Here is a 15,666-nt window from a genome sequence, read left to right as displayed (position 1 = left end):
TATTCCTTTGTTTGCCTTTCCTATTGTTCTCTTCCCCTTGCAGTTAATCTTTAATGTATATAAATCTTCTTTATCTACCTCTGTTTAACTTTGCATATCTATTCTTTCTTTCCTTTCCTCTCAACATATTTGTTAGTGTTGTTTTCATTGCTTTATTCCCCACTTGGCACCCTGCTTTGGTTTTGTTTTTCAGCTTGTGCTTTAGTTAGTTTTGTTCTTAACTGGTAAATATAATTTTTGATTTCCCTTGTTTGCCGGTTCAAACTATTGTACTTTATTTTTGTTGGACTGTTCTGACTTTGCTTATGGGTGTATATGTATATGTGTATATTCCATTATTTTAATTATCATTTTCCTGATTTTGTAACTGCCATTTGTCTGGGGTTCCTCTTTGGTTTCTCATTTTGGGGTATTTGTTTTAATCTCACTTAATGCCAAAGCCTTTGACTGTGTGGATCACAATAAACTGTGGAAAATTCTGAAAGAGATGGGAATACCAGACCACCTGACCTGCCTCTTGAGAAACGTATATGCAGGTCAGGAAGCAACAGTTAGAACTGGACATGGAACAACAGACTGGTTCCAAATAGGAAAAGGAGTATGTCAAGGCTGTATACTGTCACCCTGCTTAGTTAACTTCTATGCAGAGTACATCATGAGAAACGCTGGGCTGGAGGAAGCATAAGCTGGAATCAAGATTGCCGGGAGAAATATCAATAACCTCAGATATGCAGATGACACCACCCTTATGGCAGAAAGTGAAGAGGAACTAAAAAGCCTCTTGATGAAAGTGAGAGAGGAGAGTGAAAAAGTTGGCTTGAGGCTTAACATTCAGAAAACGAAGATCATGGCATCTGGTCCCATCACTTCATGGGAAATAGATGGGGAAACAGTGTCAGACTTTATTTTTGGGCTCCAAAATTACTGCATATGGTGATTGCAGCCATGAAATTAAAAGACACTTACTTCTTGGAAGGAAAGTTATGATCAACCAAGAGAGCATATTGAAAAGCAGAGACATTACTTTGCCAACAAAGTAGTCTAGTCAAGGCTATAGTTTTTCCAGTGGTCATGTATGGATGTGAGAGTTGGACTGTGATGAAGGCTGAGCACCAAAGAATTGATGCTTTTGAACTGTGGTGTTGGAGAAGACTCTTGAGAGTCCCTTGGACTGCAGGGAGATCCAACCAGTCCATTCTAAAGGAAATCAGTCCTGGGTGTTCATTGGAAGAACTGATGCTAAAGCTGAAACTCCAATACTTTGGCCAGCTCATGCAAAGAGTTGACTCATTGGAAAAGACTCTGATGCTGGGAGGGATTGGGGGCAGGAGGAGAAGGGGACGACCGAGGATGAGATGGCTGGATGGCATCACGGACTCGATGGACGTGAGTCTGGGTGAACTCTGAGAGTTGGTGATGGACAGGGAGGCCTGGCGTGCTGCGATTCATGGGGTCGCAAAGAGTCGGACATGACTGAGCGACTGCACTGAACTGAAGGCCATAACACACCACTTGTGGAATCTTTGTTCCTGACCAGAGGTCAAGCCCTGAGCCTTTGGAGTGGGAGCACTGACTCCAAGACCCTAGACTACCAGAGAACTAACCCTAGGGAGTATCAAATAGTGAAAACTCACACGAAGGAAATCACTTGAAACAAGACCCAGCATCACCCAACCACCAGTATCACCTGTGCAGGATGCCTCATCTAAACAACAAACAAATAAACAAAATACAAACCCTATCATCAGCAGACAGGATTACCACCTCACTCAACCTTGCCCATCAGAGGAAAACAAACAAAACAACAAAAAAACTTAGCACAAAAAAGGAGACCTCAAACACAATAAGTTTTTTAAAACAGTAATGAAAAGGCAGAGAAATAATACACAAACGAAGGAACAAACTAGAAACACTGAAGTCCAAATAAATGAAGAGGAATTAGCCAAACTACCTGAAAAAGAATTCAGAATAATGATAGTAAAGATGATCAAAAACCTTGAAAACAAAATGGAGAAAATGCAAGAATCGATTAACAAAGACATAGAAGAATTAAACATACAGAGACAAACAGCACAATTACTGAAATTAAAAATACTCTAGAAGGAATCAATAGCAGAATGTCTGAAGCAGAAGAATGAATCAGTGAGCTGAAAAATAAAATGGTGGAAATAACTTCTGAAAAGCAGAATAAAGTAAAAAGAATGAAAAGAACTGAGGATAGTCTCAGAGACCTCTGGAACAATATCAAACACACCAATATTTGAATTATAAGGGTCCCAAAAGAAGAAGAGAAAATGAAAGGGTATAGTTGAAAATTTCCCCAATGTGGAAAATGAAATATTCAGTCAAGTCCAAGAGGCACAAAGAGTCCCATACAGGATAAACCCAAGGAGAAACACACCAAGACACATACTAATCAAACTAACAAAGACTAAACACAAAGAAAGAATGTTAAAAGCAGCAAGGGAAAAGCAACAAGTAACATACACGGGCAATCCCGTATGTTTAATAGCTGATCTTTCAGCAGAAACTCTTCAGGCCAGAAGGGAATGGCAGGATATATTTAAAGTGCTGAAAGAGAAAAATCTCCAACCAAAATTACTGTATCCAGCAGGGATCTCATTCAAAATCGATGGAGAAATAAAAAGTTTTTCAGACAAGCAAAAGTTAAGAGAATTCAGTACCACTAAACCAGCTTTACAACAAATGTTAAAGGGATTTGTATAGTCAAGAAATAAAAGAGAAGATAAAAGATCTACAAAATCAACCCCAAACAATTAAGAAAATGGCAATGTATATATATCAATAATTACTTTAAATGTAAATGGATTTAAATGCTTCAACCAAAAGATACAGACTGGCTGAAAGGATACAAAAATAAGACCCATATATATGCTGTCTACAAAACCCACTTCAGACCTAAAGACACATATGGACTGGAAGTGAGAGGATGGAAAAATATATTCCATGAAAATGGGAATCAAAAGAAAGCTGGAGTAGCAATCCTCATATCAGACAAAATAGACCTTAAAATAAAGAAGATTACAAGAGATAAGGAAGGACACTACATAATGATCAAGGGGTCAATCCAAGAGGAAGATACAACAATCGTAAATATCTATACACCCAATATAGGAGCACCTCAATACATAAGACAAACACTAACAGACATAAAAGGAGAAACTGACAGTAATACAATCATAGTAGCAGACTTTAACACCCCACTCACACCAATGGACAGATCATCAAAACAGAAAATTAATAAGAATACACAAGTCTTAAATGATACGTAAGATGAGACAGATCTCATTGATAGCTTCAAGACATTCCATCCAAATGCAGAAGAATACACCATCTTCTCAAGTGCACATGGAACATTCTACAGGAAAGATCACATCTTGGGTCACAAATCAAACCTCAGTAACTTAAAGAAAATTGAAATCATAGCAAGCATCTTTTCTTACCACAATGCTATGAGACTAGATATCAATTACAAGAAAAAAATGGTAAGAAACACAAACACATGGAGATTAAACAACACGTTTCTAAATAACCAACAGGTTACTGAAAAAATCAAAAAGGAAATAAAAAATTTGTAGAAACAAATGACAGTGAAAATACAACAACTCAAAACCTATGGGATGCAGCAAAAGCAATTCTCAGAGGGAAGTTTATAGCAATACAATCCTACCTCAAGAAACAAGAAAAACATCAAATAGACAACCTAACTTTACACCTAAAACAACTGGAAAAAGAAGAACAACAACAACAAAAAAATTAGTGGAAGGAAAAAATCATAAAGATCTGAGCAGAAATAAATGAAAAAGAAATGAAAGAAACAATAGTAAAGATTAACAAAACTAAAAGCTGGTTCCTTGAGAAGATAAACAAAATTGACAAACTTTAGCCAGACTCATCAAGAAAAAAGACAGAAGAATCAAATCAACAAAATTAGAAATGAAAAAGGAGAGATTACAACAGACAATGCAGAAATACAAAGGATTATAAGAGAGTATTATGAACACTATATGTCAATGAAATGGATAACCTGGAAGAAATGGATAGATTCCTAGAAAAGTTCAATCCTCCAAGACTGAACCAGGAAGCAATAGAAATTATGAACAACCCAGTTACAAGCACTGAAATTGAAGCTGTGATCAAAAATCTCCCCCCAAAACAAAAACCCAGGATCAGATGGCTTCACAGGAGAATTCTATCAAACATTTAGAGAAGAGCTAATGCCTATCCTTCTAAAACTCTTTCAAAAAATTGCAGAGGAAGGAATACTTCCAAACTCATTCTACAAGGCCACCATCACCCTGATACCAAAACCAGACAAAGACCACAGAAAAAAAGAAAACTATAGGCCAATATCACTGATGAACATGGATGCAAAAATCCTGAACAAAATTTTAGCAAACAGAATTCAGCAACATATCAAAAAGTTCATACACCATGATCAAGTTGGGTTTATTCCAGGAATGCAAGGATTCTTCAATATATGCAAATCAATCAATGTGATACACCATATTAACAAATTGAAAGATAAAAACCATATAATAATCTCAATAGATGCAGAAAAAGCCTTTGACAAAATTCAACACCAATTTATGATGAAAACTCTTCAAATAATGGGCATAGAAGGAACCTACCTTAACCTAGTGAAGGCCATATATGATAAACTTACGGCAAACATTCTCAATGATGAAAAACTGAAAGCATTCCCTCTAAGATCAGGAACAAAACAAGGGTGTCCACTTTCACCACTATTACTCAACATAGTTCTGAAAGTCCTAGCTACAGCAATCAGAGAAGAAAAAGAAATAAAAGGAATCCAAATCAGAAAAGAAGAAGTAAAGCTCTCACTGTTTGCAGATGACATGATACTGTACACAGAAAACCCTAAAGATAGTATCAGGAAATTGCTAGAGCTAATCAGTGAATTTATCAAAGTTATAGGATTCAAAATCAATATACAAAGTCAATATACGATACACTTGAATTTCTATATGTTAACAATGAAAAATCAGAAAGAGAAATTAAGGAATCAATCCCATTCACCATTGCAACAAAAAGAATAAAATATCTAGGAATAAACTTACCTAAGGAGACAAAAGAACTGTACACAGAAAATTATAGACACTGATGAAAGAAATCAAAGACAATATAAACAGATGGAGAGATATTCTGTGTTCCTGGGCAGGAAGAATCAATATTGTGAAAATGACTGTACTACCAAACACAATCTATGGATTCAATGTGATCCCTATCAAATTACCAATAGCATTTTTCACAGAACTAGAACAAAAAAATTCATAATTCATATGCAAACACAAAAGACTCTGAATAGCCAAAGCAGTCTTGAGAGAGAAAAATGGAGCTGGAGGAATCAAGCTTCCAGACTTCAGATTATACTACAAAGCTACAGTCATCAAGACAGTATGGCACTGGCACAAAAACAGAGATATAGACCAATGGAACAAGATAGAAAGTCCATAAATAAACCCATGTACCTATAGGTACCTGATTTTTGACAAAGGAGGCAAGAATATACAATGGGGCAAAGAAAGCCTCTTCAATAAATGGTGCTGGGAAAACTGGACAGCTACATGTAGAAGAATGAAATTAGAACACTTCCTAATACCATACACAAAGATAAACTGAAAATGGATTAAAGACCTAAATGTAAGACCAGAAACTATAAATCTCTTAGAGGAAAACATAGGCAAAACACTCGATGACATAAATCAAAGCAAGATACATGATCCACCTCCTAGAGTAACGGAAATAAAAACAAAAGTGAACAAGTGGGACCTGATTAAACTTCAAAGCTTTTAACTTAAAAACTTTTGCACAGCAAATATCATAAGCAAGGTGAAAAGACAACCTTCAGAATAGGAGAAAATAATAGCAAATGAAACAACTGACAGGATTAATTTCCAAATATACAAGCAGTTCATACAACTCAATACCAGAAAAACAAACAACCCAATCAAAAAATGGGAAAAGACCTAAACAGACATTTCTCCGAAGAAGACATACAGATGGCTAACAAACGTTGCTCATTATTAGAGAAGTGCAAATCAAAACTACAAGGAGATATCACCTCACACCAGTCAGAATGGTCATTATCAAAACGTCTACAAAAAATAAATGCTGGAGAAGGTGTGGAGAAAAGGGAAAGTCCTTGCACTGTTGGTGGGAATGTAAACTGATACAGCCACTATGGAAGACAGTATGGAGATTCCTTTAAAAACTAGGAATAAAACCACCATTTGACCCAGCAATCCCACTCTTAGGCATATACCCTAGGAACCAAAATTGAAAAAGACACATGTATCCCATTGTTCACTGCAGTACTATTTACAATAGCTAGAATATGGAAGCCACCTAGATGTCCATCAACGGATGACTGGATAAAGAAGTTGTGGTACATATACACAATGGCATATTACTCAGCTATAAAATGGAATGGATTTGAGTCTGTACTAATGAGGTGGATGAATCTAGAACCTATTATACAGGGAGGGGATATATATATACCTATGGCTGATTCATGTTGAGGTTTGATAGAAAACAACAAAATTCTGTAAAGCAATTATCCTTCAATTAAAAAATTAATTAGTAAAAAAGTGTTAGTCAAAAAAAATAAAGAATACTGGAGTGGATAGTCATTCCCTTACCCAGGGGATCTTCCCAACCCAGGAATCAAACCTGAGTCCCCTCCATTGCAGGTAGATTCTTTACCATCTGAGTCACCAGGGAAGGGGATAATCATAACTGTAAGTTACTATAGACGGAGTCACGGTCAGCAGCCCAAAGTCACACAGGGTTCCTCCCCAGGTTTGCTCTCTGAAAACCACTAGAACTTACTGCTGGGAAATCCTTCTTTTCCTTGTGAATTGTCGCAAGTATCCTGGAAACCAGCCAAGCCTTTATAGGAAGTCTCTTGTTCTGGACTTGGAGGGACAGGGAGAGAATATTCATAGTCTGGGGTAGAAAGAAAAATAGGAAATGGTCTCATTTGCTTTGAAATCTGAAACCACATGTCGAGTGTTCAAATCATTTCAGCCAAATTGGAGTTTTGTCTCTGTTCACTTGGACACTGCAGGCACATGTGGGGAGAAGGGTGGTCCATGTTTTCAGACCCAAACTCCTTTTCTTCTCTTACTGGTTCCGGGTTAGACCAGGAGGCCGGAAACCTGGATTTCAGCCCAGGCTACTCTCTGGCTCCTGAAATCTTCATTGTCTTGAGTGTGGAAGTGGGGTAGGGGGAGATGGCACCACTTCCCTCCGAGCTCAGGTTGGCATGTAAACGTGCTGCACACACATGCAGCATCACTGTTGTCAGGAGAGCTGAGGCCCTTGACAGAGAGTAGCCGTGCGCAGGATCCACGCAGCTTCCTTTTAAGGGGCCTGAGTGAGGGAATGGGTATGCTTCTGAGCTCGGAAAGCTCTGCAAAGGTATATTTTTGAGACTGATGCAAAATCTCAGGCAGTGACGTTCTAGTGACTCAGCCCAGTGGGCAGAAGCGATTTTAAATAATGACAGTATCAACCGTCTTCCTCCTCCTGCTCCTTCTGCCACGGAACACAAACTCTCTGGTCCTGCACCCACTGAGTCAGCTACTCTGTGCGGGCCTGAAATGCAGGCAGTGCTACACATAGGTCATGATGCAGCTCTCTGAGACGAGGGGGGAAAGCAACGTCCTTCTGTCTCCTCTCCCCAGTACCGAGCCCAGATAAACAAGGGGTGATAAAAAGGTCACCTTGTACATTCCCCAGTTTTAAACAGACTTCAGAGTGAAGTGAGTTGTAATTATAGTTGTTACCATCAGAGACGAGGGCACTTGAGTTAATTAGAAAGGGAGGCCACCCAATTTTGGTTAGAAATTGGTAGTATTTTAGAGAGAAAGAAAACTGCCGTAATTGGATGGGGGCAGCTTACAGATGTCTTTCAGACAGAACAATAGGGGGATCGGCTTGGGAAAGAGGACGCAGGTCGTGGCCAGGTTTGCAGCTCGTGAGTTTCTCCATGACCAGCACAGAGATGGACTCTTGGACCCCAAAACGGTACCCAGTCTCAGGGTCCTGGCGACACTGACCAGTATCCTGGTCGCCCCTGGTGACCCCAGGGCCTCCAGAGGAAAGGGGCCAGTCAAGGATTTTGCTGGGGCTTTGGAAGGATGGCAGAGACTTTCAAGCTAGCCGCAGGAGGAAAAAGGAGGATGGTTTCTTAGAAGAGACCAACCTCAAGAATAAAAATGAGCTGGAGATGGAAAAGATGGGAGTCAAAGCGAACACTCAGCATGGAGGCCGTCGCAGGAGTTGGTTAGAAATTGGTAATAATTGGTGGAAATTGGTAGAAATTGGTGGGAATCTTGGGTTCATCCCTCACCTCGCTCACCCCAGACTCTGAGGCTCTGAACTGAGAGATGCATGACTGTAAGGATCGAATATTCACTGGGTACTGCCAGGACAAATGCTAATTAAAGTAAGAGGTTCCATCCCCCCTGTTTAAAAATAATGGAAGAGATTTCCCTCTTTTCCTTTTACTTTGAGCACTGACTTCAGAAACCTTGTCATTGTCAGGATCTGCTCTCTTCTTTGAAAGATGTAAATCCTTTTGAAGACTAGATTGGCATTTTGTCCCTTTTATGACCCAGGGATGTCTTCATCAGGCACCTCTTTGAAATGCGAATGCCAAGGGAGAGGGCACCTGTCTCCCAGCATAGGTGAGTTGCAAAACACCCTCCTGTCATGAAGGAGAAGTTTGTTTTTCCTTTGGATGAAGTCATGTAGGTAACACAGACGGTCACCCCATTTACCAGGTAAAGTTAGGATGAGCTGTGTGTGACCGATGGTGCTGGCAAGTCCCCTGACTGCAGGACTAGTGGGGTTTATCCTGAGAACCTGTATTTAATGGGCTGCATCTGCATGGCTCTCTAAGAAGCAGATTTCTTTCTGCTTCTGTAATTCTTGATGGATTGTCTGTGCAGTGCATCACATTCTGGTTCAATGCTTATTCAATAACAAAACCGATTTTGTTCTCTACTGCATTTGGGAAGAGAATTTCTGGGTTGAGAGAAGATTTTGCTTTTAACTTCCCTGATGGCTCAGATGATAAAGAATCTGCCTGCAATGTGGGAGACCCAGGTCTGATCTCTGGGTAGGGAAGCTCCCTGGAGAAGGGAATGGCTACCCACTCCAGTATTCTTGGCTGGAGAATTCCATGAACAAGAGGAGCCTGGCGGGCTGGAGGGCATGGCATCACTGGAGTTGGGCACCACTGATCGGCTAACACTCTGTTTCATACTTCCCCAAAGAGTACCTACCATATACGAAGTATGTGCCTGACCTCCTGAATTAAGTCCATATTTCTAAGTTTAGTGTATACCACTTGGCTTTTTACAGCTGAAGTTCTCTCAAAGGACCTAACATTTTCCAAGGGATGATCTTAAAGCTCAGTGAAGGATCAGATACTCATTTGTGGTGGTTTCAGAAGGTAAGAGACTTGTCCAAGCTCATGACAACTGGAGAGAAACAAGGGATTGTTAATTCCTGGACTCCAGGGCTCTCCACTGCCGTATCACCCATCCCTAGAAGCCCACATCATTTGGACTGTCACTGTATTACACTCATATAATTTATTTTATAGTCACTTGCAATATTCAAATTTCCCCCCAAGTTCCTGATCATGGTCTGCTTCATCATGTTTGACGAATTCTTTAAAAAAAAAGCAGTTTGATCCTCTTCTAGGTAGGTGTGTGAGAGAAATGAGTGCACATTTCCATGGAATGACTTGTACATTCCTGTTTGTAGCAGTTTTATTCATGAGAACCAAAACCTGGACACAACCCAAACGCCTATCCACAGGTGAGTAGAGAAGACAATTGTGATCTTTCTGTACAAGGAGTCCTGCTCAGCCATTAGAATAAATAAACAATACATGTGAGTCCTTAGTGAGTCTCAAAAACATTACAGTGAGCCAGAGAAAACAGCCCCAAGATCACCATATGCTTTCCACTTAGGTGAAATTCTGTAATAAGCCAAACTAACCTATAGTGAGAGAAAGCATCTCAGTGGTTGCCTGGGTGGAAGTAGACAAGATTGACTGCAGATGAGAATGAGGGAGCTTTGGGTGATAGTGGATATGTTTTATGTCTTGATTAGGATGGTGGTTGCACAAGCGTATCCATTTATCAGAATAACCCGAACACCTAAAATCAGTTCAGTACAGTCGCTAAATTGTGTCCGACTCTTTGCGACCCCATGGACTGCAGCACACCAGGCCTCCCTGTCCAACACCATCTCCCAGAGTTTGCCCAAACTCATGTCTATCAAGTTGGTGATGCCATCCAGTCATCTCCTCCTCTGTCGTCCCCTTCTCCTCTTGCCTTCAATCTTTCCCAGCATCAGGGTCTTTTCGAGGGAATCAGTTCTTCCCATCAGGTGGCCGAAAATATTCATTCCTTCCAATGAATATTCAGGACTGATTTCCTCTGGGATTGACTGGTTTGATCTCCCTGCTGTCCTAGGAACTCTCAAGAGTCTTCTCCAACACCACAGTTCAAAAGCATCAGCAGTTCTTTGGTGCTCAGCTTTCTTTGTGGTCCAACTCTCACATCCATATATGACTACTGGAAACACCATAGCTTTGACTGTATGGAACTGAAATAGTCATTGGAAAAGATCCTGATGTTGGGAAAGATTGAATGCAGGAGCAGAAGGGGTTGACAGGATGAGACGGTTGGATGGCATCACCGACTCATTGGACCTGAGTCTGAGCAAGCTCCAGTAACTGCTGATGGGCAGGGAAGCCTGGCATGCTGCAGTCCATGGGATCACAAAGAGTCGGACATGACTGACTGGACTGAACTGAATTATATGTAGCATACACTTCAGTCAGGTTTCTTCAGGAAAAAATCATTTTCCCCTTTATGCACAAAATTTGAAATTTAAAAAGATGCAGTTTTCTGAATCAGTCAAGGTGACCGGGTCCCCATGAAGATGGGAGCACAGCCCTCCTACAGGGCCCTCTGAATATGTCACAGGCTTACAAGGGCGTTAAGGTTTTCCTAGTCCCCAGTCTCTGAGAAGTAAACAGGGGCCTGGCTCGCAATAATGCTCAGCTGGGAGGGAGGGCTATATTCCCAGATCCCTTCTCTGGGGAAAGCCTGCCCTCTCAGAATAAAGCGCAGCCTACAGCTAGGAGGGTTATTGATGAATCATGAGGCTTTTGTAGGACTTAAAGGGCTGTGATTCACATGTGTCAGAGTTGATGGGAAAATTAAGGGTTCCCTTCCCCAAAGAGGGGGATAGAGAACTCTCTCTTTAAATATTACATTTCTTTAGATAAAAAAACTAAGTCGCTTCAGCTCCTCCCCACTGATTCATTTGGGAGAAATACCTGTCAGGTTTTATGTCTGGTGAAGTCAAATCCTTTCTCTGAACAAGGTAGTGTAGGGTGAGGGAGATCACTTAGCTCTTGTCAGTGTTTATTTAATGTAGAGAGAAAACCCACTTCTCGGTCACTCAAGCCCTCACTCCTGCTAGGTGAAGGCAGGGACATCGTCCTTCTCTGACCGGGTTACCAGCCTCAGTCAAGGGTCAGGCAGAAGAAGATGGGCCAGAATGGTAATTCAGTGATTTAAATAGACTTTGTGAAGCCGGCAAATATCTCTAGGATCCCATTCTGATATCTGGGCTTCTCTGGTGGCTCAGACAATAAAGAATCTGCTACAATGCAGGAGACCTGGGTTCGATCCCTGGGTCAGGAAGATCCCCTGGAGAAGGAAACAGAAACCCACTCCAGTAATCTTACCTGGGAAATCCCATGGACAGAGGAGCCTGGTGGGCTACAGTCCGTGAGGTCACAAAGAGTCAGACACAGCTGAGCCACTTAAGCTTTCAGAGATTATTAGAGGCCTTTGTGCATTCATCACATTTCCGTCTGTCTTTTTTCTGTTTTTAAAATTAAAAAAATTGGGGGAGGGGGTCACTGTGCTGAGTCTCTGTGGCTCCTCCGGCTTTCTTTAGTTGCAGTGAGCTGGAGGGGGCTACTGTCTAGTTGCAGTGCCTGGGTTTCTCATTGAGGTGGCTTCTCATGTGGAACACAGGCTCTGCAGTGCCTGGGCTCAGTGCTTGCAGCCTGTGGCTCTAGAATGCGGGCTCAGTGGTTATGGAGAATGGGCTTAGCTGCTCCAAGGCATGTGGGGTCTTCGTTCCCTGGCCAGGGATTGAACTTACGTCCCCTGCATTGGCAGCTGGCAGGCGGATTCTTAACCCCTGGACCACCAGGGAAGTCCTCCATCTGGGTTAAGTGTGGGCTTCCGTGAAGGTGTGGAGGGAAGAAAGTAACAGCAGAGAGCTGAGTGATGCATCTGAGTCCAAGAACACCAAGGACTTCTAGCTGTCCCCAGGAGCGGCAGGCAACAGGTTCAGCCTCAGAGCATCAGAACAAACCAGCCCGGCAGACAACCTGATTTCAGGCTTCTAGCTCAGAACTGTGAGAGAATACATCTCAGCTGTTTTAGTACCCAGTTAGTGGTACTTTGTTCTGGTAGCCCTGGGAAGTGAATACAGGAGGCCTGGCAGGAGAAAGAGCTTTGTGCGCCTGAAGAAAGGGCAAAAGGCCAGCGTGGCTGGAGGTGCTGAGTCAGGCCATCATGGTCCGCTCTGGCTGGACTACGGGCTACAGTGACCTGTATGCTGGTGACTGCCCCCAGGGGGCCTTCAGGGGATCTTTACAGGCTTTCATCACAGAACAGACTGAGTCACAGGAGCTGGGTTCAGCCTCCCCTCCCTCTGCTTGGAGCCGTGTAGCTCACATTTCCACTTTCACTGTCTGTAACACAAGAAGATGCTCACGACATGCTTGGTCAGTCCATCTCTCAGGGTGTTAGCTGGGAACGGCGGATCCTATTGAAAAGTCTGCTGTGAACCACGTACCAGGGTTTGAGATGTAACTAACTGCTCCTGTCGGTTCTGAGTTTCATCAGAGACCCACTCTGCCGCCCCCAACCCCTGCAACAAAGGGAAACGAAAACACGGAGCTGCTTATCTAGGCCTTACTAGGAGATTGTGAAGTCAGTGTTGAGATCGTTAACTCATCACCTGCCTGGAGACTACCTAAGACAAGGCTGGGGCACCCAGGAAGAGACAGGGGGGAGGTGCTCTCTAGGGTGAGAGCTGTACAGGAATGGGGGGGGTGCTTCTCCCCTCACACCTCTGACTGTCTCTCCCCACCATCCCCATCCCCACAAGAGTGCTAAGTCACTCCAGTCATGTTCAACTCTGTGCAACCCTGTGGACTGTAGCCCTCCATGCTCCTCTGTCCATGGGATTTCCCAGGCAAGAATACTGGACTGGATTGCCATGCCCTCCTCCAGGGGACCTTTCAGATCTAGAGATGGAACCAGCGTCTCTTACGTCTCCTGCATTGACAGGCAGGCTCTTAACCAATTGTGCCACATGGCAAGGCTCGAAGGAAGACATGTGAAATTCTGAGGCTTCAGAAGGCCTGCAGAGAGCTCAACAGGTATCCTCTGGAGTTGGAGGAACAAAGGGATTTATGCCGGAGCCACATTTCAAGCCACAGAGGCAGAGCCTGGTTGGAGTGGTCCCCTAGGGTGGTGGGACAAGGAGAGGGGTACATGGCAGTGAGCTGCACTCAGGGAGGTGGGGCTCAGGAGCGAGTTTCCATGGTGGCAGGAGGGCCTGCAAAAGTGCGCTGGCGTGGAGTTACCTTGAAAGGGACTCAGCCCCAAAGGACGACCTGCAAGGCAAGGTGACCCCAGCAGAGACTCAGGGTGGGGTGGATCGCAGAAGCCAAGGCTGGGGGCTAAGTGGGCATCTGAGGAACAGCACGAATGTCAAATATGGCCCCGCAGAGAGGGATCTCCTCGGGACTGCAGAAGCTCCCCACGGGAGAGAGTAATCACGTGGGCGGGACACCCCTACCACTACCCCAGGCATTGGTTTTGGGGCCCTGCAGTGTCCTGAGTGCCCTGTCCCCTCTCCATGCTCCAAGTCTGGAGGGGCCGGAAGGGGATTTGAGCAGGAGAGGATGGGGGAGACGTCCACTGTGTTCCTCCTCCCTGATTTTGAGTTCCTTAGCCTGAGTCAAGCCTGAGTTGTAACTTGGATATGGGGTTATGGCCTTGAGGTAGACTGAACTGGACTTCCCAGGACCTGCGAAGGGAGACTATTCATTAATAAATAGAATGACTGGAAAAGCTCTGGGACTTTACCTGGAATTCATCTGGGGACAGAGGAAAACAACTTTACCAGGAGTTGCTTAAAGAAGCAGTGGCTAGAAAGAGTCAAGATGTTTTTCTCTTTTTTTGGTTAACATCTTTTGATTTTTAATTGGAGAATAATTGCTTTGAAACGTTGTGTTGGGTTCTGCCACACAGCATTGTGAAATTAGCCAAAAGTATACATATATCCCCTCCTTCTTGAACCTTACTTTGACCAACCTCTCCCATCCCACCTCTCTAGGTTGTCACAGAGAACCAAGCTGAGCTCAGTGCTCTATAGCAAGGTCCCATTAGCTCTCTGTTTTACCTATGGTAATGTATATGTTTCAATGCTACTCAATTCATCCCATCTCTTCTTCCCCTAAAGCTGTCTTTCTGTTTATACCATACTGAATCTTACCCTTTTAACAAAGAGCTTATAGTTGGATAAGTTAACCTTAGAACCTTTCCTGAGAATAAAAGGGTCAACAGAACCCACTCTCTTTACTGTAGATAAACATTCACAGAAAGGAACATGCATTTTTTAAAAATTTTTATTGAATAGTTGATTTGCAATATTGTGTTAATTTCAGGTGTACACCAAAGTGAATCAGTTGTTGTACATACATCCACTCTATTTTAGACTCTTTCCCCAAATAGGCCATTACAGAGTACTGAGCAGAGTTCCTTGTGGTATACAGTAGGTCCTTGTGTGCGTGCGTGCTCAGTCACTCAATTGTATCTGACTCTTTGTGACCTCATGGACTGTAGCCTGCCAGGCTCCTCCGTCCATGGGATTTTCCAGGCAAGAATACCAGAGTCGGTTGCTATTTTCTACTTCTTATTAGTTATTATTTTATATATAATAGTGTATATATATCAATCCCAGTCTCCCAGTATATCCCTCCCCGCTTCCCCTCTCGTAACCATAAGTTTGTTTTCTACATCTGTGACTCTGTTTGGTAAAGGAACTCTTTGTGCCATTTTTGGATTCCATATACAAGTGATATCTGTCTTTTCTGACTTCACTCAGTATGACCATCTCTAGGCCCACCCATGTTGCTGCAAATGGCATTATTTCATTCTCTTTTATGGCTGAGTAATAAATATTCCATTGTTTATGTGGACCACATCTCTTTATCCACTCCTTTGTCAATGGATATTTAGGTTGCTTTCCTCTCTTAGCTATTGTAACTGGGCCTGTTTTAAACAACGATTAAATATGGGGTGCTAGAAATTGCTGTTCTCTTTTTATGACTTCCCTGCTGGCTCAGATGATAAAGCGTCTGTCTACAATGCGGGAGACCTGGGTTCGATCCCTGGGTTGGGAAGATCCCCTGGAGAAGGAAATGGCAATCCACTCCAGTACTATTGCCTGGAAAATCCCATGGACAGAGGAGCCTGGTGGGCTACAGTCCATGGGGTC

Source organism: Ovis canadensis, chromosome 9 (assembly GCF_042477335.2).
Source record: "Ovis canadensis isolate MfBH-ARS-UI-01 breed Bighorn chromosome 9, ARS-UI_OviCan_v2, whole genome shotgun sequence".
NCBI classification, from domain to species: Eukaryota; Metazoa; Chordata; class Mammalia; order Artiodactyla; family Bovidae; genus Ovis; species Ovis canadensis.
The sequence above is the reverse complement of the archived record's forward strand: the minus strand, read 5'-3'. Positions refer to the sequence as shown.